The sequence below is a fragment of the Bombina bombina genome, chromosome 1, assembly GCF_027579735.1.
Source record: "Bombina bombina isolate aBomBom1 chromosome 1, aBomBom1.pri, whole genome shotgun sequence".
NCBI classification, from domain to species: Eukaryota; Metazoa; Chordata; class Amphibia; order Anura; family Bombinatoridae; genus Bombina; species Bombina bombina.
In genome coordinates this window covers 921,580,403-921,603,778 of record NC_069499.1, presented here as the reverse complement: position 1 = coordinate 921,603,778, position 23,376 = coordinate 921,580,403, and positions in this window count along the sequence as shown.

Genomic DNA, 23,376 nt, shown 5'->3' with positions numbered 1-23,376 from the left:
TGTTATATTGTTCCATATTTCATGTATGCCTTATTTCAAACCTCAAATAAAAACTATATTAAAAAAAAATTGTTACTTACACTCACGAATCTCTCCACCTCTGTCCCCTCCTTATTATCTCTTTTTCAAGAGTATGGGACGCTGTCTAACTTTCGTATCAATAACACAAAATCTGAATTTATTAATTTAGAAACACCTCTCGAAGACTTACGAATATTACATTCACATAAATTCAAACATCAACCTATAGCACTCAGATATTTAGGGATTATGATCTCACCACGCCTACAAGAGCTAGCCCCCCTAAATTATGGCCCTTTGAAAAACCATATTACTGCTACTCTACACTCATGGTCCAACAAACCAATCTCCTGGTTGGGTAGGGTGAATGCCATTAAAATGGTAATACTTCCTAAAATTCTTTATGTCCTTCAAGCACTACCCATCCCCATTGCTGATTCCACCATATATTCCCTACAAAAACATATTAACTCATATATTTGGGATCACAAACGCCCTCGGATCGCTACGCACACCATATACCGCACTAAACTAGAGGGAGGATTAGGAGTCCCGAACATATTATTATATCGCTATGCCACCTTTATGACCAGAATAGTAGACTGGTGTAGACATGCTCATCACAAAGAATGGATAGGTTTAGAACATGAACTCACACAGGGAGGCCAACTGGGAGGTAGATGTTGGCTTACAACTAAACGTGAACGGGGAAGCACAAAACTTTCTTTCTGGTGTGAGAAACTTTTACTGTATGGGGGAAAATTCTAAGGGGACACAAAACAATTTCTACACCCTTCTCTCCTCTAACACCCTTCTTAGATAATCCTACAACTCCATTTCAAATCATATCACGTAGCACTGATAACCCTACTCTTACTCAAGCGATACCTCATCATTCACTCTTACAAAACAGCAAATTGAAACCCAAAGGAGAAGTGGTCGAAATAATGGGATCTGTCCTGAATAATTGGCTAGTATATCACCAACTCGCACATTACTTCTCAACACATGTAGAAAAACACAATCTGACCCGACCTTTAACTCCATTCGAATCCTTATGTTACCTATCTTTCCCAACAACGGCATCCTCTCCATTTCCCATAAACTACTCCTGGCAAATCGTTCACTTCACCCCCCATCCTATACCACTAGTTGGGAGAGGGAGCTTAACGAATCAAAACCACCAACATGGAAAATAATATACAAACAAATGAGCTCCTCTGCTTCCTCTATAAACATAGCGGAAATGAACATGAAACTCCTTGGTAGATGGCATTATACCCCAGACAGACTAGGAAGACTATTCCCAAGCTCTAACACCGATTGTTGGAGAGGATGTACACAATGTGGCACTTTTGCCCATTTATGGTGGTCATGTCCAGTCGCACAAACATATTGGTCGGATATTAGAGAGGAAATAAAGCTAGTGATAGGAACTTATCTCCCATATACCCCATGGACCTTTCTTTTCAACTTTATCCCACAGATAACCTGTTCACTAAGACTTAAACTCCTCATTATCATGATTAACACAGCCAAAAGATATATCCCATACTACTGGAAACAATCTACTCTCCCAACTCTACAATTTTGGCGTGACAGAGTGTCCACCGCCATAGAACTAGAACAATACCGTTACTCCAAACTACATAGGGTAGAGGACTTCTTGTCCATCCGCCTGCTTTGGGAAGAATATCTAAATTGCTCAAAACCCACTGCTGTCCTAAATCTTCATCATTGAGACTCAATATCCTTCCCTTTTCCTCCACTAATAACAATAACTACTAGGAGACATACACAATAGCATAGACCTCTTTAGGAATTTACATCTGTCAATATGTGTACCCTTTTTCTTCATAACTTGCACATAGATGTACAGATTAGTGAATACAAAGTACTTCTCAATCATTCACAGCAACAGAGATGTTTTTGGATTTTGGATTTGTTATTAGTTTTGATTGTTGAAAAGTTATATTAAGACATGTCAAGTTAGATGTATACTACAGATTACTTTTTCAATCTGAGATGTTAAGTTATGTTTCACAATGAGTGTTTTTATCATCACTGAAATATGAGAAATAATTCAGTTTTTTCGGGCACTCTATCTTGCGATTAGTCTATTACATGATTTGACATTATGTGATGTGTATTTTGACTTGACATAATAAAGCTCTTTGAAATTCAAAAAAAAAAAAAATTGTTGCAAACACAGGTGCCCTATAATGCTCAAGTCACATGCACATTCCTAAGCATATGTAGAGACCATAAAAAATTGTATGTGTGAATCATGAATATTCAATTTTGACATGACTTCTTCAGATCCACACCAGCTTATCTTTTTTGTATTCTTCCCTAGGAAAGAGATATACATCTCATAATATACTAAATATAAATAGTTTTGTTCTATTTTCTAGAATTGAGTCTATAAAGAAAGCGTTTCCCAATGCTCTATTGATACCTCTGGACTGTAAGATTAGTTTGTTTTTGCTGAATTATTTTGTCATTATTAGCATTACAATGACACAAGGGAGTCTGTGTTTAAAAATAGATTTTAAATCAAAAAGTTAAAGCACTGTATCCTCTGTTCTAGTGAAAACACTGCTGAGAAATTCTGCAGAGACACCGTTACCTATTTTGTTTGGCTTTGCAAATGTGATTCCAGATAAAGGGCCAGATTAGAAGTGGCACGTTAACTTTCTTTCACTCGCACGGTAACTGCGCTCAAAGTAAGCGTGGGCGGGTTAGCCCGTGTATAACCAGTTGAAAGTTTAAGTTAGCGCACAAGCGAAACCAGATGTGCACTCATTTCAGGATATTTTTTTCAGATATCGCAATCTTCTTCTCCCATTAGACTTCAATGGAGAGCACTAACTCAACACCACATGAGACTAACTGTGCTAAAGCCGAAGGTAGTTATGAATATTTAACATTCCAGTTTTCTTCAGATATTAATTTATAAATATAAATAAAGAACATTTTCTTGAAAAAACAGAATTTATGCTTACCTGATAAATTACTTTCTCCAACGGTGTGTCTGGTCCACGGCGTCATCCATAACTTGTGGGAATATTCTCTTCCCCAACAGGAAATGGCAAAGAGCACAGCAAAAGCTGTCCATATAGTCCCTCCTAGGCTCCGCCCACCCCAGTCATTCGACCGACGGGCAGGAGAAAAAACAGGAGAAACCATATGGTGCCGTGGTGACTGTAGTTAAAGAAAGAAATTCATCAACCTGATTAAAAAACCAGGGCGGGCCGTGGACCGGACACACCGTTGGAGAAAGTAATTTATCAGGTAAGCATTAATTCTGTTTTCTCCAACATTGGTGTGTCCGGTCCACGGCGTCATCCATAACTTGTGGGAACCAATACCAAAGCTTTAGGACACGGATGAAGGGAGGGAGCCAATCAGGTTACCTAAACAGAAGGCACCACGGCTTGCAAAACCTTTCTCCCAAAAATAGCCTCCGAAGAAGCAAAAGTATCAAATTTGTAGAATTTGGCAAAAGTGTGCAGGGAAGACCAAGTCGCTGCCTTACATATCTGATCAACAGAAGCCTCGTTCTTGAAGGCCCATGTGGAAGCCACAGCCCTTGTAGACTGAGCTGTGATGCGTTCAGGAGGCTGCCGTCCGGCAGTCTCGTAAGCCAATCGGATGATGCTTTTCAGCCAAAAGGAAAGAGAGGTAGCAGTAGCTTTTTGACCTCTCCTCTTGCCAGAATAAACGACAAACAGAGAAGACGTTTGTCTAAAATCCTTTGTTGCTTCTAAATAGAACTTTAAAGCAAGAACTACATCTAAATTGTGTAACAAACGTTCCTTCTTTGAAACTGGATTCGGACACAAAGAAGGCACAACTATTTCCTGGTTAATATTCTTGTTGGAAACAACCTTTAGAAGGAAACCAGGTTTAGTACGCAAAACAACCTTATCTGAATGGAACACCAGATAGGGCGGATTACACTGCAAAGCAGATAACTCAGAAACTCTTCTAGCAGAAGAAATAGCAACCAAAAACAGAACTTTCCAAGATAACATCTTGATATCTATGGAATGTAGAGGTTCAAACGGAACCCCTTGAAGAACTGAAAGAACTAGATTCAGACTCCAGGGAGGAGTCAAAGGTCTGTAAACAGGCTTGATCCTGACCAAAGCCTGAACAAAAGCTTGAACATCAGGCACAGCTGCCAGTCGTTTGTGTAACAAGACAGATAAAGCAGAAATCTGTCCCTTTAGAGAACTCACTGATAATCCCTTATCCAAACCTTCTTGGAGAAAGGAAAGGATCCTAGGAATTTTGATCTTACTCCATGAGAATCCCTTGGATTCACACCAACAGATATATCTTTTCCATATTTTATGGTAAATTTTTCTAGTTACAGGTTTTCTGGCTTGTACCAGAGTATCTATTACAGAATCCGAAAACCCACGCTTAGATAAAATCAAGCATTCAATTTCCAAGCCGTTAGCTGGAGGGAAACTAGATTTGGATGTTCGAATGGACCTTGTACTAGAAGATCCTGTCTCAAAGGTAGCTTCCATGGTGGAACCGATGACATATTCACCAGGTCTGCATACCAAGTCCTGCGTGGCCACGCAGGAGCTATCAAGATCACAGAGGCCCTCTCCTGCTTGATCCTGGCTACCAGCCTGGGAATGAGAGGAAACGGTGGAAACACATAAGCTAGGTTGAAGGTCCAAGGCGCTACTAATGCATCCACTAGAGTCGCCTTGGGATCCCTGGATCTGGACCCGTAGCAAGGAACCTTGAAGTTCTGACGAGACGCCATCAGATCCATGTCTGGAATGCCCCATAATTGAGTCAACTGGGCAAATATCTCCGGGTGGAGTTCCCACTCCCCCGGATGGAATGTCTGACGACTCAGATAATCCGCCTCCCAGTTTTCCACTCCTGGGATGTGGATCGCAGATAGGTGGCAGGAGTGATCCTCCACCCATTTTATGATTTTGGTCACTTCTCTCATCACCAGGGAACTCCTTGTTCCCCCCTGATGGTTGATGTAAGCAACAGTCGTCATGTTGTCTGATTGGAATCTTATGAATTTGGCCTTTGCTAGTTGAGGCCAAGCCCTGAGAGTATTGAATATCGCTCTCAGTTCCAGAATGTTTATCGGGAGAAGAGACTCTTCCCGAGACCATAGCCCCTGAGCTTTCAGGGAGTTCCAGACCGCGCCCCAGCCCACTAGACTGGCGTCGGTCGTGACGATGACCCACTCTGGTCTGCGGAAGCTCATTCCCTGGGACAGGTGATCCTGGGTTAGCCACCAACGGAGTGAGTCTCTGGTCTTCTTATCTAATTGAATCACTGGAGACAAGTCTGTATAGTCCCCATTCCACTGTTTCAGCATGCACAGTTGTAATGGTCTTAGATGAATTCGCGCAAAAGGAACTATGTCCATTGCTGCAACCATCAACCCTACTACTTCCATGCACTGAGCTATGGAAGGTCGTGGAACAGAGTGAAGAACTTGACAAGCGTTTAGAAGTTTTGACTTTCTGACATCTGTCAGGAAAATCTTAATTTCTAAAGAATCTATTATTGTCCCCAAGAAAGGAACTCTTGTCGACGGAGACAGGGAACTTTTTTCTATGTTCACTTTCCATCCGTGAGATCTGAGAAAGGCCAGAACGATGTCTGTGTGAGCCTTTGCCTTTGAAAGAGACGACGCTTGTATCAGAATGTCGTCCAAGTAAGGTGCCACTGCAATGCCCCTTGGTCTTAGAACCGCTAGAAGGGACCCGAGTACCTTTGTGAAAATCCTTGGAGCAGTGGCTAGCCCGAATGGGAGAGCCACAAACTGGTAATGTTTGTCCAGAAAGGCGAACCTTAGGAACTGATGATGATCTTTGTGGATAGGAATATGTAGATACGCATCCTTTAGATCCACAGTAGTCATAAATTGACCCTCCTGGATTGTAGGTAAAATCGTTTCCATTTTGAACGATGGCACTCTGAGAAATTTGTTTAGGATCTTTAAATCCAGAATTGGTCTGAAAGTTCCCTCTTTTTTGGGAACTACAAACAGATTTGAGTAAAATCCCATTCCTTGTTCCACGGTTGGAACTGGGTGTATCACTCCCATTTTTAACAGGTCTTCTACACAATGTAAGAATGCCTGTCTCTTTATTTGGTTTGAAGATAAGTGAGACATGTGGAACCTTCCCCTTGGGGGTAGTTCCTTGAATTCTAGAAGATAACCCTGAGAAACTATTTCTAGTGCCCAGGGATCCTGAACATCTCTTGCCCAAGCCTGAGTGAAGAGAGAGAGTCTGCCCCCTACTAGATCCGGTCCCGGATTCGGGGCTACTCCTTCATGCTGTTTTGGTAGCAGCAGCAGGCTTCTTGGCCTGCTTACCCTTGTTCCAGCCTTGCATCGGTTTCCAAGCTGGTTTGGTTTGCGAAGCATTACCCTCTTGTCTAGAGGCTGCAGAGTTGGAGGCCGGTCCGTTCCTGAAATTGCGAAAGGAACGAAAATTAGATTTATTCTTGGCCTTGAAAGGCCTATCTTGTGGGAGGGCGTGGCCCTTACCCCCAGTGATGTCTGAGATAATCTCTTTCAATTCTGGCCCAAAAAGGGTTTTACCCTTGAAAGGGATATTAAGCAATTTTGTCTTGGAAGATACATCCGCTGACCAAGACTTTAGCCAGAGCGCTCTGCGCGCCACAATTGCAAACCCTGAATTTTTTGCCGCTAATCTAGCTAACTGCAAAGCGGCATCTAAAATAAAGGAATTAGCTAACTTAAGTGCGTGAATTCTGTCCATAACCTCCTCATACCGAGTCTCTCTACTGAGCGACTTTTCTAGTTCCTCGAACCAGAACCACGCTGCTGTAGTGGCAGGAATAATGCACAAAATAGGTTGCAGGAGGTAACCTTGCTGTACAAAAATCTTTTTAAGCAAACCCTCCAATTTTTTATCCATAGGATCTTTAAAAGCACAATTATCCTCGATAGGAATAGTAGTGCGCTTGGCTAGTGTAGAAACTGCCCCCTCGACCTTAGGGACTGTCTGCCATAAGTCCTTTCTGGGGTCGACCATAGGAAATAATTTCTTAAATATAGGAGGGGGGACAAAAGGTATGCCGGGCTTCTCCCACTCCTTATTCACTATGTCCGCCACCCGCTTGGGTATAGGAAAAGCGTCGGGGTGCACCGGAACCTCTAGGAACTTGTCCATCTTGCACAATTTTTCTGGAATGACCAGGTTGTCACAATCATCCAGAGTAGATAGCACCTCCTTAAGCAGTGCGCGGAGATGCTCTAATTTAAATTTAAATGTAACAACATCAGGTTCTGCCTGCTGAGAAATTCTACCTGAATCAGAAATTTCCCTATCTGACAAAACCTCCCTCATGGCCACTTCAGATTGGTGTGAGGGTATGACAGAGCAATTATCATCAGCGCCCTCCTGCTCTACAGTGTTTAAAACAGAGCAATCGCGCTTTCTCTGAAATGCAGGCATTTTGGATAAAATATTTGCTATGGAGTTATCCATTACTGCCGTCAATTGTTGCATAGTAACAAGCATTGGCGCGCTAGAAGTACTAGGGGTCTCCTGCGTGGGCAAAACTGGTGTAGACACAGAAGGAGATGATGTAGAACTATGTCTACTCCCTTCATCTGATGAATCATCTTGGGCAACTTTACTATCTGTGGCAGTACTGTCCTTACTTTGTTTGGACGCTATGGCACAATTATCACACAATTTTGAAGGGGGAGACACATTGGCTTCCATACATACAGAACATAGTTTATCTGAAGGCACAGACATGTTAAACAGGCTTAAACTTGTCAATAAAGTACAAAAACCGTTTTAAAACAAAACCGTTACTGTCTCTTTAAATTTTAAACAGGGCACACTTTATTACTGAATATGTGAAAAACTATGAAGGAATTGTTAAAATTTAACCAAATTTTCACCACAGTGTCTTAAAGCATTCAAAGCATTGCACCCCAAATTTCAGAGCTTTAACCCTTAAAATGAGGAAACCGGAGCCGGTTACAGTTTTAACCCCTCTACAGTCCCAGCTACAGCCTTTGCTGCGACTTTACCAAACCCAGGGGGGTATACGATACCAAATGAAGCCTTCTAGGAACCTTTTCAACTACTTTCAGACCCACACACATGCAGCTGCATGTCCTGCTCTCAAAAGTAACTGCGCAGTAATGGCGCGAAAATGAGGCTCTGCCTACTACAGGGAAGGCCCTTCCTGACTGGGAAGGTGTCTAAACAGAAAAGTCAATGTTATCCAGCAATCACTCCAAAGGTGTAAGCTTCAGGGAGTAACTACCAACCTCCCATGTATCAATGAAAAAAATAAAGGATTGAAGCTCACCAATATGCCAAAAAGTAATTCACTTTATTGTAGAGACAGGCAGGGTCCAAATACCACGACGTTTTGGGGCAGTATGCCTCTTAATCATGTGATAACAACCTATACAGGTACACCTGTTTAAATAGCTTACCTGGGATTAACCCTTACAATCTTTCTAACAATACAATAATAGAGGGACAGCGCCATCTAGCGGCCCCCAAGGTGTATAATTACCTAGTGTTAAAATGAAACCAAAGGCAAAAAACAGCTATGAAGCCCTAATTACAGATTCAAACTATGTCAAAAAGCTTTTTATTATTTATATAAATAGTTTTTAACCCATCAAATTTAAATCACTATGTAACTATAGAAAATGGCAGAATAAATTTATCATTATATATGAACATAATAGAGAGATAGATCAGTAAAAAACTGACCAATCTATCTCTCTATTAAGCCCCCTTGGTTCCAAGGTGTCAAGGTGAAAAATCCAAAAGGATTCTCTTTGCTTAAGCAAAACTTCCCTATTTCCACCCCTTCTAGGGGCTTTCACCTGTTCAATCACCTGAAAACTAAGTTGGCTTATCTGATGGCCTGCTGCCAAAAAATGATAGGCCACTGGGGCTGACACTTTACCACATCTGATGTTGCTCTTGTGCTCAGTTATTCTGTCCCGGACCCTCCTAGTGGACTCACCAACATAGGCCTTCCCACATGGACACTTGATCATGTATATGACATAACTACTGTTGCAAGTGAAAAATCCCTATAATTAAATCTATGCCCACTATGCGGATGTAAAAAATAGGGACTTTTCACTATGCTACTGCAGTTGCTACAACCAAGACAAGGGAAACAACCAAGATTCTTTTTAGTGATAAACTTTTGGGATGTAGATTTGACAGAACCCATGTCAGCCCGTATCAATGAATCCCTAAGGCTTTTACTACGCTTGTAGGCTGGCATGGGGAACTTGTCAAACTCCTCAACATCCACATTACATCTTCTCAAGATGCCCCAATGTCTCTGTATGATTTTTAACACCTGATCACTCTGTCTAGAAAACTCAGATACAAATACCATCCTTTTTTGATTTTTATCAGAGAGTTTTCTAGCTTTTAGAAGGGCATCACGGTCCAACTGGGACACCATATCAATGGTGTCCGAAATCAGATCCTGTGGATAGCCACGTTCCAGAAATTTGTCACCCATCTCTGCCAATCTCATTGGAACCTTGGATGTTTCTGTGACAATCCTTTTAACCCTAAGCAATTGACTTTTGGGTAGTGACCTGATCAAGGAGGGATGATGAGCACTGTCATACATCAATAAATTATTCCTGTCAGTTTCTTTTCTGAAAATATCAGTTTTAAAACTGAAACCATCCTTGATCACGGTCACATCCAAAAAATCAATGGAACTCTCACTGGAAGTCAGTGTAAATTTGATATTGTTAGTTGAATGGTTTAATTCAGATACAAAAAGCTCGAGGGCCCCAACGTCGCCCAGCCAAACCCCAAAAATATCATCAATGTAGCGCCACCAAGTGGCGCCACACTGACGAAATAGGGCATTTTCAAAAACAAACTTCTCTTCAAAGAGATGTTGGGTGTAACATCATTGGGGATAATAAAGTTAATAACTTGAGCATTAAACAATTAGGGTTATTTAACAAAAGCTCTTTTTTTCCCTCTACCACTGACCACAGTATTGAGACCTTTGAAAAGTTAGTTCTGTCTGATTTGAATAATTTTCAGGCTAAAACCAAGTTATGTAAATCTAAAGGTAAACCTAGGTTGTTTAACTTTACATCTGCTGATCATTCAGCCTTGAAATCATTGAAATCTAACAATAAAGTGATATTGAAGCAGGCTGATAAGGGCAGAGCAACAGTTGTTTTAAATAAGACCGACTATAGAACAGAGGTTTATCGCCAACTTGGTACTAAGGAGGTATATAAGGTAATTGCAGGTAATCCAATTAATAAGATTTCTAGAGAGATTCAATCTACTGTCAAATTTGCATTGAATAATGCTTTAATTGATGCTAAAACAGCCAAATTTTTAATTGTGACTGACCCAATCACACCTGTGCTATATGTGCTGCCTAAGATTCACAAGTCCTTGACTGCTCCACCAGGACGTCCTATTGTAGCGGGTACCAATTCCGTTTTTTCAAATATTTCCATTTTTTTGGATAGAGTATTGAGACCACTGGTGGAACAGTCAAGTACCTTCATTAAAGACACTAATGATTTTTTGATCAAGCTGAGCAACTTGCAACTCCAGACTGACAAGTTTATTCTTTTCAGTTTGGATGTTTCCAGTTTATACACATCTATCACTCATGAGAGTGGCCTAGGAGCTGTGCAACAGGCTTTGCTTACTGCTGGGTCACATTCAGAAACTCAGGTCGAATTTATCTTGCAATTGTTAGAATTAATTCTTTATAATAATTATTTTCTCTTTGAGGACTTATATTATTTACAGTTGCAGGGTACGGCTATGGGCTCCAACGTCGCCCCTAATTATGCAAACATTTTTATGAATCTCTTTGAAGAGAAGTTTGTTTTTGAAAATGCCCTATTTCGTCAGTGTGGCGCCACCTGGTGGCGCTACATTGATGATATTTTTGGGGTTTGGCTGGGCGACGTTGGGGCCCTCGAGCTTTTTGTATCTGAATTAAACCATTCAACTAACAATATCAAATTTACACTGACTTCCAGTGAGAGTTCCATTGATTTTTTGGATGTGACCGTGATCAAGGATGGTTTCAGTTTTAAAACTGATATTTTCAGAAAAGAAACTGACAGGAATAATTTATTGATGTATGACAGTGCTCATCATCCCTCCTTGATCAGGTCACTACCCAAAAGTCAATTGCTTAGGGTTAAAAGGATTGTCACAGAAACATCCAAGGTTCCAATGAGATTGGCAGAGATGGGTGACAAATTTCTGGAACGTGGCTATCCACAGGATCTGATTTCGGACACCATTGATATGGTGTCCCAGTTGGACCATGATGCCCTTCTAAAAGCTAGAAAACTCTCTGATAAAAATCAAAAAAGGATGGTATTTGTATCTGAGTTTTCTAGACAGAGTGATCAGGTGTTAAAAATCATACAGAGACATTGGGGCATCTTGAGAAGATGTAATGTGGATGTTGAGGAGTTTGACAAGTTCTCCATGCCAGCCTACAAGCGTAGTAAAAGCCTTAGGGATTCATTGATACGGGCTGACATGGGTTCTGTCAAATCTACATCCCAAAAGTTTATCACTAAAAAGAATCTTGGTTGTTTCCCTTGTCTTGGTTGTAGCAACTGCAGTTGCATAGTGAAAAGTCCCTATTTTTTACATCCACATAGTGGGCATAGATTTAATTATAGGGATTTTTTCACTTGCAACAGTAGTTATGTCATATACATGATCAAGTGTCCATGTGGGAAGGCCTATGTTGGTGAGTCCACTAGGAGGGTCCGGGACAGAATAACTGAGCACAAGAGCAACATCAGATGTGGTAAAGTGTCAGCCCCAGTGGCCTATCATTTTTTGGCAGCAGGCCATCAGATAAGCCAACTTAGGTTTCAGGTGATTGAACAGGTGAAAGCCCCTAGAAGGGGTGGAAATAGGGAAGTTTTGCTTAAGCAAAGAGAATCCTTTTGGATTTTTCACCTTGACACCTTGGAACCAAGGGGGCTTAATAGAGAGATAGATTGGTCAGTTTTTTTACTGATCTATCTCTCTATTATGTTCATATATAATGATAAATTTATTCTGCCATTTTCTATAGTTACATAGTGATTTAAATTTGATGGGTTAAAAACTATTTATATAAATAATAAAAAGCTTTTTGACATAGTTTGAATCTGTAATTAGGGCTTCATAGCTGTTTTTTGTCTTTGGTTTTATTTTAACACTAGGTAATTATACACCTTGGGGGCCGCTAGATGGCGCTGTCCCTCTATTATTGTATTGTTAGAAAGATTGTAAGGGTTAATCCCAGGTAAGCTATTTAAACAGGTGTACCTGTATAGGTTGTTATCACATGATTAAGGGGCATACTGCCCCGAAACGTCGTGGTATTTGGACCCTGCCTGTCTCTACAATAAAGTGAATTACTTTTTGGCATATTGGTGAGCTTCAATCCTTTATTTCTTTCATGGGAAGGTGTCTAAACCAGTGCCTGACGTAAAAAAATGTTTTATAAAGTGTGAATTTCAACATTAAGCTGTATAAAATGCCCAAATAAAGAAATCGATCTAGCCTATAAAAGTGTCTACCAGTTTTATAGCCCATATTAAGCCCTTTATTCTGTTTGAGACTAAGAAAATGGCTTACCGGTCCCCATGAGGGGAAATGACAGCCTTCCAGCATTACACAGTCTTGTTAGAAATATGGCTAGTCATACCTTAAGCAGAAAAGTCTGCCAACTGTTTCCCCCAACTGAAGTTATCTCATCTCATTTGTCTATTTTTCTTGGTTGATATATTTGGCTGGTATATTTTGCTCCGTTGTTTTTAGTGTTAGCAGCTAATTAGGTTATTTGTACCTAGTACATAGAATACCTAGTTCAATTCCCTAAAGTAGTCAAAAAAACACAAATTATTTTCATATTATTGGAATAACGTATATTTTGTCTAGCAGAATTCGTGTGGTGAATAGGCTGTAAAAAGCTCTTGGTATGTTATATTAGGGGAGTAGATCAAAAGCTATAACGATAAAATGATAAAGTGGTAGGAATATATGATAGGAATATATGAAATAAAACAGTAGAAATATATGAAATAAAAAAATGAAAATAAAAATGAAAAAATAGATATTCAGATAAAAATAAATATTTTAAAGGAAAAACATTTTTCTTATAGTTGTCGGCCGACACTTAACAAAAAATGTTATGTTTAAAAGTTTTGCCCAGTCTTTGGATTGAGAAAAAAACACCGGTGTATTTTACTGATTTGAAAATTTCAGGACAATTTTTGGCAGTAAGCGTCAAAAAAAAATAAAAAAAAATAAAAATTTTTTGCTATTTGTACGGCGAAAAGGTACTCCTTGTATTGGAATATTATGTTTGTTGTAGCAAAATGTTGCAAAGTCTGTTAGTATGTCCTTCATTCGATGTAGATGTGAGGTCTGTGTATTTAGATGTTGCCAGAGCTCTACGGTCTAAAGAGATGTTGCAGTAAGGGGCGGTTTTTTACTCACTGTACTCTTCGCCGATCGTGGAGCCTGGATGTTGCCGCCCGGGGTAGACTTCTTTTTCTGGTCTTTGATCCTCTGTTGAAGGTGGTAAGGAAGGTGGTAAGGAATGGTTTATCCACCTCTGGAGTTCCGGTCCTCAGTTTAGAGAGCAATTTTCGGAGGGGGCAAAAACTGCCAATGTATTTCTTTTCTTCGGTCTTTTTCTCGCTCAGAGTTGTAAAGCAGTGAGAAGTTAAGCATCCACGGTGGCTTATAGCAGAAAAGTTGTGATTCTTTTTGGTCACAGTGGGTTTTTCTTTTTGTGACCCGGTGGTTTGAAAAGAGAAGGTTTGCCACAGTAGTTTGCTACGCGTTTCGGCCGTTACATTGGCCTTTTTCAAGCTGTACTACTGTGAAAGGGTTTGGCGGTCTTTTTATTCGTTCAAAATTTGCACTTTGATTGGATCAATTGTTCAATTTACCTTGCATAATTGCACGGAATTTTTGTTGCCATATTATTCTTGTTTTTCATTTGCCAGAGTCAGTAAACATAAGTGTTCATAGGAATTCAAATTTCCACAAGTTATTGTGTCAGGGTTATTATACATAAGTGTTCATAAAAATTCATATTTTCTAAAAATGATAACATTAGTATATGAGAATATAGGTAAAAAAACTTCCTAATGTATATTGCATATATGGGAGTAAATTTCAGATGGAGGAGTACAAAATTAAAAGTTAAAATTATGTTTGTTCTTCTGAGATCATTTGTTGAAGAAGTTTGGAGATTTTTAATTTTCGTAATAAATCTACTTAGTTTCATTTTGACGGATACATGTCTTTGTGTTTAAGTTAGGGAAAATCTTGATACTACATTGCATAAGTGAAAAACGAGTTGGATCGATGAAATATATAACTGTACTTTGTTCTTCTAAGATCGTTTGTTGAAAAAATAAAATAAAATAAAATATTTTGGTTTTAGTGATAGATCTACTTGGTTTCTGTTTTTGGAGTATGAAAAAGTCGTTATTTTGTATTTTTGTATTTTTGATTTACTCCTTTTGTAAAATATTCTTAAAGTAATAGTTTGTGGTAGTATTCTCGAACATAAAATAGGTTTGTGATCTTGTATCAGGGGAAAATTATGTTTTAAAGCCAGTCTAAATTATTTATGCCTAATACGCAGAAAATGGATTTGTGGATAAATATTTTGTGAAATTTAGGGATTGAGTAATTAATATGAATGGATTGTATGTGATATTCTATATAGTTTGAGAATAAAAAATTAATTAAAGGAATGGAAAATAGATGGGGAAATAATATGTTTTTTATTCTTTAAGGAAACTGTTTAGATTGAAGTCTATGTTCAATCCTTTTGGTTGTAGTGTTTGTAGTTTAAAAATCCATTTCGCTTCTGCTTGTAGTAATGTTCTGGATTGATTCCCTCCTCTAACGTTTTTACTTATTTTTTCAATTGCTGTATAATTAAAATATTTTAGATTGCTATTATTGCATAATCTGAAATGTTTGGGGACAGGGAGTTCCAAGTTTCTTTTTTCTTCTGAGTTTTCTATGGACAGAATATGTTCTCTTATTCTTTCTCGTATAGTTCTTTCAGTTTCTCCTGTGTATTGCAAATTACACTTTTTACACTCTATGAGATAAATTATATTTTTGTCCATACATCTTATAGTGTTTTTAATTTTGTATGTTTGTTTGGTATTGTTGGATGTAAAAGTATTTGTCTTTTTTGAATGCCTGCAGGCTTTGCATATATGGCAGGGGTAAAAACCCCTAAGTTCTGTTCCTAATATTCCTTTTTCAATGTTTTTGCTCCTATTGTTCTTCATGGAAGGTGCTAGTTTATTTTTTAATGTGTTCGCTCTTCGGTAGATAAATCTGGGTTTGTTAGGTAATAGTGGCCCTAGATCAGGGTCGTAGCTTAGGATATTCCAGTGTTTTTTAATAATCTTTTCAATTGAGTGTTTGTCCTCTCCGAATTGTGTGATAAATGGTATATTTATTCTATCATTAGTTGTTTTTGCTGATTTATTTTTCTTAGTGTTGTGCTTTAGAATATCGTTTCTGTCTATATTTCTTACTTCTTCTATATCTTTTTCTACTTTGAAGATGTTATATCCTCTATCTATGAATTTTTGTTTAAAAACTTCGCTTTGTTTTTCGAAGACTTCTGGGTCACTACAATTTCTTTTAAGTCTTAAAAATTGACCCTTGGGGATATTCTGTTTCCACCTGTTTAAATGGCAGCTTTCCCAGTGGATATAATTGTTCGCGTCTACTTCCTTTATAAATGTTTTGGTATTTAGTTTATCTCCATTGGGTGAGATTTCTAAATCTAAGTAGACTCATCCAGTCTACTAACAATTTTGAAAGACATAAAATGGCAATCAGATTATCTATTAGTAACATGTGACGTTTCATCATTATATACGTGCATACAACATACAGATGGAATAGATGCAGTGAAACATTTCCTAACCAATGGAGGAGAAATGACAATGAACCAAATTGATTTAATTTTAGATGGAATCAATTTTATTTTAACACACAACTATTTTTTATATGACGGCATTTTCTATGAACAGGTTTGCGGAACTGCGATGGGTACCAAATTTGCACCCAGTTACGCAAACCTGTTCATGGGCCTATGGGAAATCAATTTTTTGGATCAATGTGAGTATAAGAATAACATTCTAATATATAAAAGATATATAGACGACCTTTTCTTCATATGGAAAGGCAACGAGGAAGACCTAACAAAATACATACAATCTATAAACAATAACAACAAGAACCTAACTTTTACATACACTTTTAGTAGAGAAAAAATCAGTTACTTAGATTTAGAAATCTCACCCAATGGAGATAAACTAAATACCAAAACATTTATAAAGGAAGTAGACGCGAACAATTATATCCACTGGGAAAGCTGCCATTTAAACAGGTGGAAACAGAATATCCCCAAGGGTCAATTTTTAAGACTTAAAAGAAATTGTAGTGACCCAGAAGTCTTCGAAAAACAAAGCGAAGTTTTTAAACAAAATTCATAGATAGAGGATATAACATCTTCAAAGTAGAAAAAGATATAGAAGAAGTAAGAAATATAGACAGAAACGATATTCTAAAGCACAACACTAAGAAAAATAAATCAGCAAAAACAACTAATGATAGAATAAATATACCATTTATCACACAATACGGAGAGGACAAACACTCAATTGAAAAGATTATTAAAAAACACTGGACTATCCTAAGCTATGACCCTGATCTAGGGCCACTATTACCTAACAAACCCAGATTTATCTACCGAAGAGCGAACACATTAAAAAATAAACTAGCACCTTCCATGAAGAACAATAGGAGCAAAAACATTGAAAAAGGAATATTAGGAACAGAACTTAGGGGTTTTTACCCCTGCCATATATGCAAAGCCTGCAGGCATTCAAAAAAGACAAATACTTTTACATCCAACAATACCAAACAAACATACAAAATTAAAAACACTATAAGATGTATGGACAAAAATATAATTTATCTCATAGAGTGTAAAAAGTGTAATTTGCAATACACAGGAGAAACTGAAAGAACTATACGAGAAAGAATAAGAGAACATATTCTGTCCATAGAAAACTCAGAAGAAAAAAGAAACTTGGAACTCCCTGTCCCCAAACATTTCAGATTATGCAATAATAGCAATCTAAAATATTTTAATTATACAGCAATTGAAAAAATAAGTAAAAACGTTAGAGGAGGGAATCAATCCAGAACATTACTACAAGCAGAAGCGAAATGGATTTTTAAACTACAAACACTACAACCAAAAGGATTGAACATAGACTTCAATCTAAACAGTTTCCTTAAAGAATAAAAAACATATTATTTCCCCATCTATTTTCCATTCCTTTAATTAATTTTTTATTCTCAAACTATATAGAATATCACATACAATCCATTCATATTAATTACTCAATCCCTAAATTTCACAAAATATTTATCCACAAATCCATTTTCTGCGTATTAGGCATAAATAATTTAGACTGGCTTTAAAACATAATTTTCCCCTGATACAAGATCACAAACCTATTTTATGTTCGAGAATACTACCACAAACTATTACTTTAAGAATATTTTACAAAAGGAGTAAATCAAAAATACAAAAAATACAAAATAACGACTTTTTCATACTCCAAAAACAGAAACCAAGTAGATCTATCACTAAAACCAAAATATTTTATTTTATTTTATTTTATTTTTTCAACAAACGATCTTAGAAGAACAAAATACAGTTATATATTTCATCGATCCAACTCGTTTTTCACTTATGCAATGTAGTATCAAGATTTTCCCTAACTTAAACACAAAGACATGTATCCGTCAAAATGAAACTAAGTAGATTTATTACGAAAATTAAAAATCTCCAAACTTCTTCAACAAATGATCTCAGAAGAACAAACATAATTTTAACTTTTTATTTTGTACTCCTCCATCTGAAATTTACTCCCATATATGCAATATACATTAGGAAGTTTTTTTACCTATATTCTCATATACTAATGTTATCATTTTTAGAAAATATGAATTTTTATGAACACTTATGTATAATAACCCTGACACAATAACTTGTGGAAATTTGAATTCCTATGAACACTTATGTTTACTGACTCTGGCAAATGAAAAACAAGAATAATATGGCAACAAAAATTCCGTGCAATTATGCAAGGTAAATTGAACAATTGATCCAATCAAAGTGCAAATTTTGAACGAATAAAAAGACCGCCAAACCCTTTCACAGTAGTACAGCTTGAAAAAGGCCAATGTAACGGCCGAAACGCGTAGCGAACTACTGTGGCAAACCTTCTCTTTTCAAACCACCAGGTCACAAAAAGAAAAACCCACTGTGACCAAAAAGAATCACAACTTTTCTGCTATAAGCCACCGTGGATGCTTAACTTCTCACTGCTTTACAACTCTGAGCGAGAAAAAGACCGGAGAAAAGAAATACATTGGCAGTTTTTGCCCCCTCAGAAAATTGCTCTCTAAACTGAGGACCGGAACTCCAGAGGTGGATAAACCATTCCATACCACCTTCCTTACCACCTTCAACAGAGGATCAAAGACCAGAAAAAGAAGTCTACCCTGGGCGGCAACATCCAGGCTCCACGATCGGCGAAGAGTACAGTGAGTAAAAAACCGCCCCTTACTGCAACATCTCTTTAGACCGTAGAGCTCTGGCAACATCTAAATACACAGACCTCACATCTACATCGAAAGAAGGACATACTAACAGACTTTGCAACATTTTGCTACAAACATAATATTCCAATACAAGGAGTACCTTTTCGCCGTACAAATAGCAAAAAAAAATTTTTTTTTTTGACGCTTACTGCCAAAAATTGTCCTGAAATTTTCAAATCAGTAAAATACACCGGTGTTTTTTTCTCAATCCAAAGACTGGGCAAAACTTTTAAACATAACATTTTTTGTTAAGTGTCGGCCGCCAACTATAAGAAAAATGTTTTTCCTTTAAAATATTTATTTTTATCTGAATATCTATTTTTTCATTTTTATTTTCATTTTTTTATTTCATATATTTCTACTGTTTTATTTCATATATTCCTATCATATATTCCTACCACTTTATCATTTTATCGTTATAGCTTTTGATCTACTCCCCTAATATAACATACCAAGAGCTTTTTACAGCCTATTCACCACACGAATTCCGCTAGACAAAATATACGTTATTCCAATAATATGAAAATAATTTGTGTTTTTTTGACTACTTTAGGGAATTGAACTAGGTATTCTATGTACTAGGTACAAATAACCTAATTAGCTGCTAACACTAAAAACAACGGAGCAAAATATACCAGCCAAATATATCAACCAAGAAAAATAGACAAAAGTAGTATAATCTATGAAATTGCATAAGGACCAAAACAATCCAACATAATTGCATACACTGCATACATAGGGCCTTCCTTATACCCCACTTTCTGTAGTAACGACATATATATGTTTTTAATGCCTATTTTTTAATTGTATATGTATTTTTTGGAAGTAATAAAATAGCAATCTTAAAAGTTTTATTTGTTATATTACTTGGTTATTTTTCAAAAAACCTCATTCTGGAATTATTTTTTGAACATTTTTAACATAAGGGTATTAGCATTAAGTTGCGCCACTCACTCCTTAAAACCACACCCCTCATGTATGTATATATACAGTATATATATATATATGTATATATATATATATATATATATATATACTGTATATATATATATATATATATATATATATATATATATATATATACAGGGAGTGCAGAATTATTAGGCAAATGAGTATTTTGACCACATCATCCTCTTTATGCATATTGTCTTACTCCAAGCTGTATAGGCTCGAAAGCCTACTACCAATTAAGCATATTAGCTGATTTGTGCATCTCTGTAATGAGAAGGGGTGTGGTCTAATGACATCAACACCCTATATCAGGTGTGCATAATTATTAGGCAACTTCCTTTCCTTTGGCAAAATGGGTCAAAAGAAGGACTTGACAGGCTCAGAAAAGTCAAAAATAGTGAGATATCTTGCAGAGGGATGCAGCACTCTTAAAATTGCAAAGCTTCTGAAGCGTGATCATCGAACAATCAAGCGTTTCATTCCAAATTTGCAACAGGGTCGCAAGAAGCGTGTGGAAAAACCAAGGCGCAAAATAACTGCCCATGAACTGAGAAAAGTCAAGCGTGCAGCTGCCAAGATACCACTTGCCACCAGTTTGGCCATATTTCAGAGCTGCAACATCACTGGAGTGCCCAAAAGCACAAGGTGTGCAATACTCAGAGACATGGCCAAGGTAAGAAAGGCTGAAAGACGACCACCACTGAACAAGACACACAAGCTGAAACGTCAAGACTGGGCCAAGAAATATCTCAAGACTGATTTTTCTAAGGTTTTATGGACTTATGAAATGAGAGTGAGTCTTGATGGGCCAGATGGATGGGCCCGTGGCTGGATTGGTAAAGGGCAGAGAGCTCCAGTCCGACTCAGACGCCAGCAAGGTGGAGGTGGAGTACTGGTTTGGGCTGGTATCATCAAAGATGAGCTTGTGGGGCCTTTTCGGGCTGAGGATGGAGTCAAGCTCAACTCCCAGTCCTACTGCCAGTTTCTGGAAGACACCTTCTTCAAGCAGTGGTACAGGAAGAAGCCTGCATCCTTCAAGAAAAACATGATTTTCATGCAGGACAATGCTCCATCACACGCGTCCAAGTACTCCACAGCGTGGCTGGCAAGAAAGGGTATAAAAGAAGAAAATCTAATGACATGGCCTCCTTGTTCACCTGATCTGAACCCCATTGAGAACCTGTGGTCCATCATCAAATGTGAGATTTACAAGGAGAGAAAACAGTACACCTCTCTGAACAGTGTCTGGGAGGCTGTGGTTGCTGCTGCACGCAATGTTGATGGTGAACAGATCAAAACACTGACAGAATCCATGTATGGCAGGCTTTTGAGTGTCCTTGCAAGGAAAGGTGGCTATATTGGTCACTGATTTGTTTTTGTTTTGTTTTTGAATGTCAGAAATGTATATTTGTGAATGTTGAGATGTTATATTGGTTTCACTGGTAAAAATAAATAATTGAAATGGGTATATATTTGTTTTTTGTTAAGTTGCCTAATAATTATGCACAGTAATAGTCACCTGCACACACAGATATCCCCCTAAAATAGCTATAACTAAAAACAAACTAAAAACTACTTCCAAAACTATTCAGCTTTGATATTAATGCGTTTTTTGGGTTCATTGAGAACATGGTTGTTGTTCAATAATAAAATTAATCCTCAAAAATACAACTTGCCTAATAATTCTGCACTCCCTGTATATATATATATATATATATATATATATATATATATATATATATATAATATTGCTAAAGGAAAACTGATTTTGCATTTAAAAATGTATAGTGTTAAAAAATATAAATGCAAGATATATTCTAAGAGGTTTCCAAACTACACCCTTGAATCTATTAAGCCCTGCCTTCAAATTACTGTGCCATACAAACTTCAAGCCCTTTCTCAATTTCCCTGTCTAAAATGTTGTCAGATATGTGTTTACTAACTTTCTGCTCCTCATTGAAAATACTGGAGATCTCTGTTCGTTAAGATGATCTGTGTATGTAAAGTGGAGCGGATAAGTTTGGTACATCTGTGGTAAGATCACCTGTATACTTTGTATATGCACATTATACAATTTGCTGTCTAAAGGTACATCTTTTGGTAAGAACTGCTATACAGTGTCCAGTACGAGGATTTGTGCATTATTAAATAAAGTAACTAATGTGAGGTGTGGTTTGTTGCCTGTGTTAAGATGATCTAGTCTGAGATGATTGACAATGCTACAACTGCACAATGTTGTCAAAGGTATATTCCGATACAAGTCCTTACAGTTTTTCAGTGCTTCTAGAAAATAAAAACTTTGTTGACTACAAGTTAATGTGCCCAACATAATATAGATATTACTGAGGAATGAGGTTTGATCATAATCTGACAGGACTATTTAAAGCCAGTGTGTGTCACATGTTTACAATATGGGGTCTATTTATCAAAGCGTCAATCTCAGTGCATTTGCCGGTGTCAATACGCTCGCCAGACATCGCTGACGCGGATCTGAATACGATCCCCCTATTTATCAAAAAAGCCGTCAAAAACAAGTGCGTCAAGTATGGTGCGAAGAGCATCGGACTGTTGTTAATTAACAGTCATTGATGTCGCGGTTATTCGTGTTTTTCCAAACTCATTACTGTCCATGAACAAGTACATTTCTCCAAAGCTAATCTTTTATTTTTCAACTGTTAATGTCCAATAAATAGCTACAAACAATATCTCATAGAAAGTTATTTTTATATTTACTTGTTATACAAAAAAATCTGTTATATGATACTTTCACATAAATTAATGTGTATTTGTATTTCTAGAAGTCATGATATGTTTTTATCTCTTTTTTTTATATATAAATGATTATTAATGCTAGAATTTTTACATATATCTTTGCACATACTTGTGTGTATATACATATACACAGGTTCAAGCAAAGAAAGTCGGCTCCAGCTGTTCATTAAAAAGTCAATCCTTTATTTGTAAGTTAAAACATGAAGAAACACAGCAAACAATGTGAGAGGTGCTGAGGGCGCAGCACTGTATGGCTTACGCGTTTCGGAAGTGCTCCGTAGTCATATGCCTCCAACAATATCCTGATTGGACAAGCCGTGCTATTGGCAAGAAAAAGCAATCTTCATATTGGATACAATGTACCCGATCTCACCAAGAATGTACATAAAGCAACTAATTGCAAATTTGAGGCGTGTGTGGAAAACACACCTGATCTTACCATAGATGTACCAATCTTGTATTACAAGCGAGCTATTCCGCTACACTCTGTGTTCACACAGGCAACAAACCACACCTCACATTAGTTACTTTATTTAATAATGCACAAATCCTCGTACTGGACACTGTATAGCAGTTCTTACCAAAAGATGTACCTTTAGACAGCAAATTGTATAATGTGCATATACAAAGTATACAGGTGATCTTACCACAGATGTACCAAACTTATCCGCTCCACTTTACATACACAGGTGGTAACCACGCCTCACACCTTACCAAGATGTACCATCAGCGTGCTCCAAAAAACGATAAACCACATCAATGTTTATACTTTGGTGCATACATAGGGTATAGCGTAGATCTTACCATAGATGTACCATTCGTCCTATGTTATGCAATCCCTTCTGTTCCAAACTTGCCACAC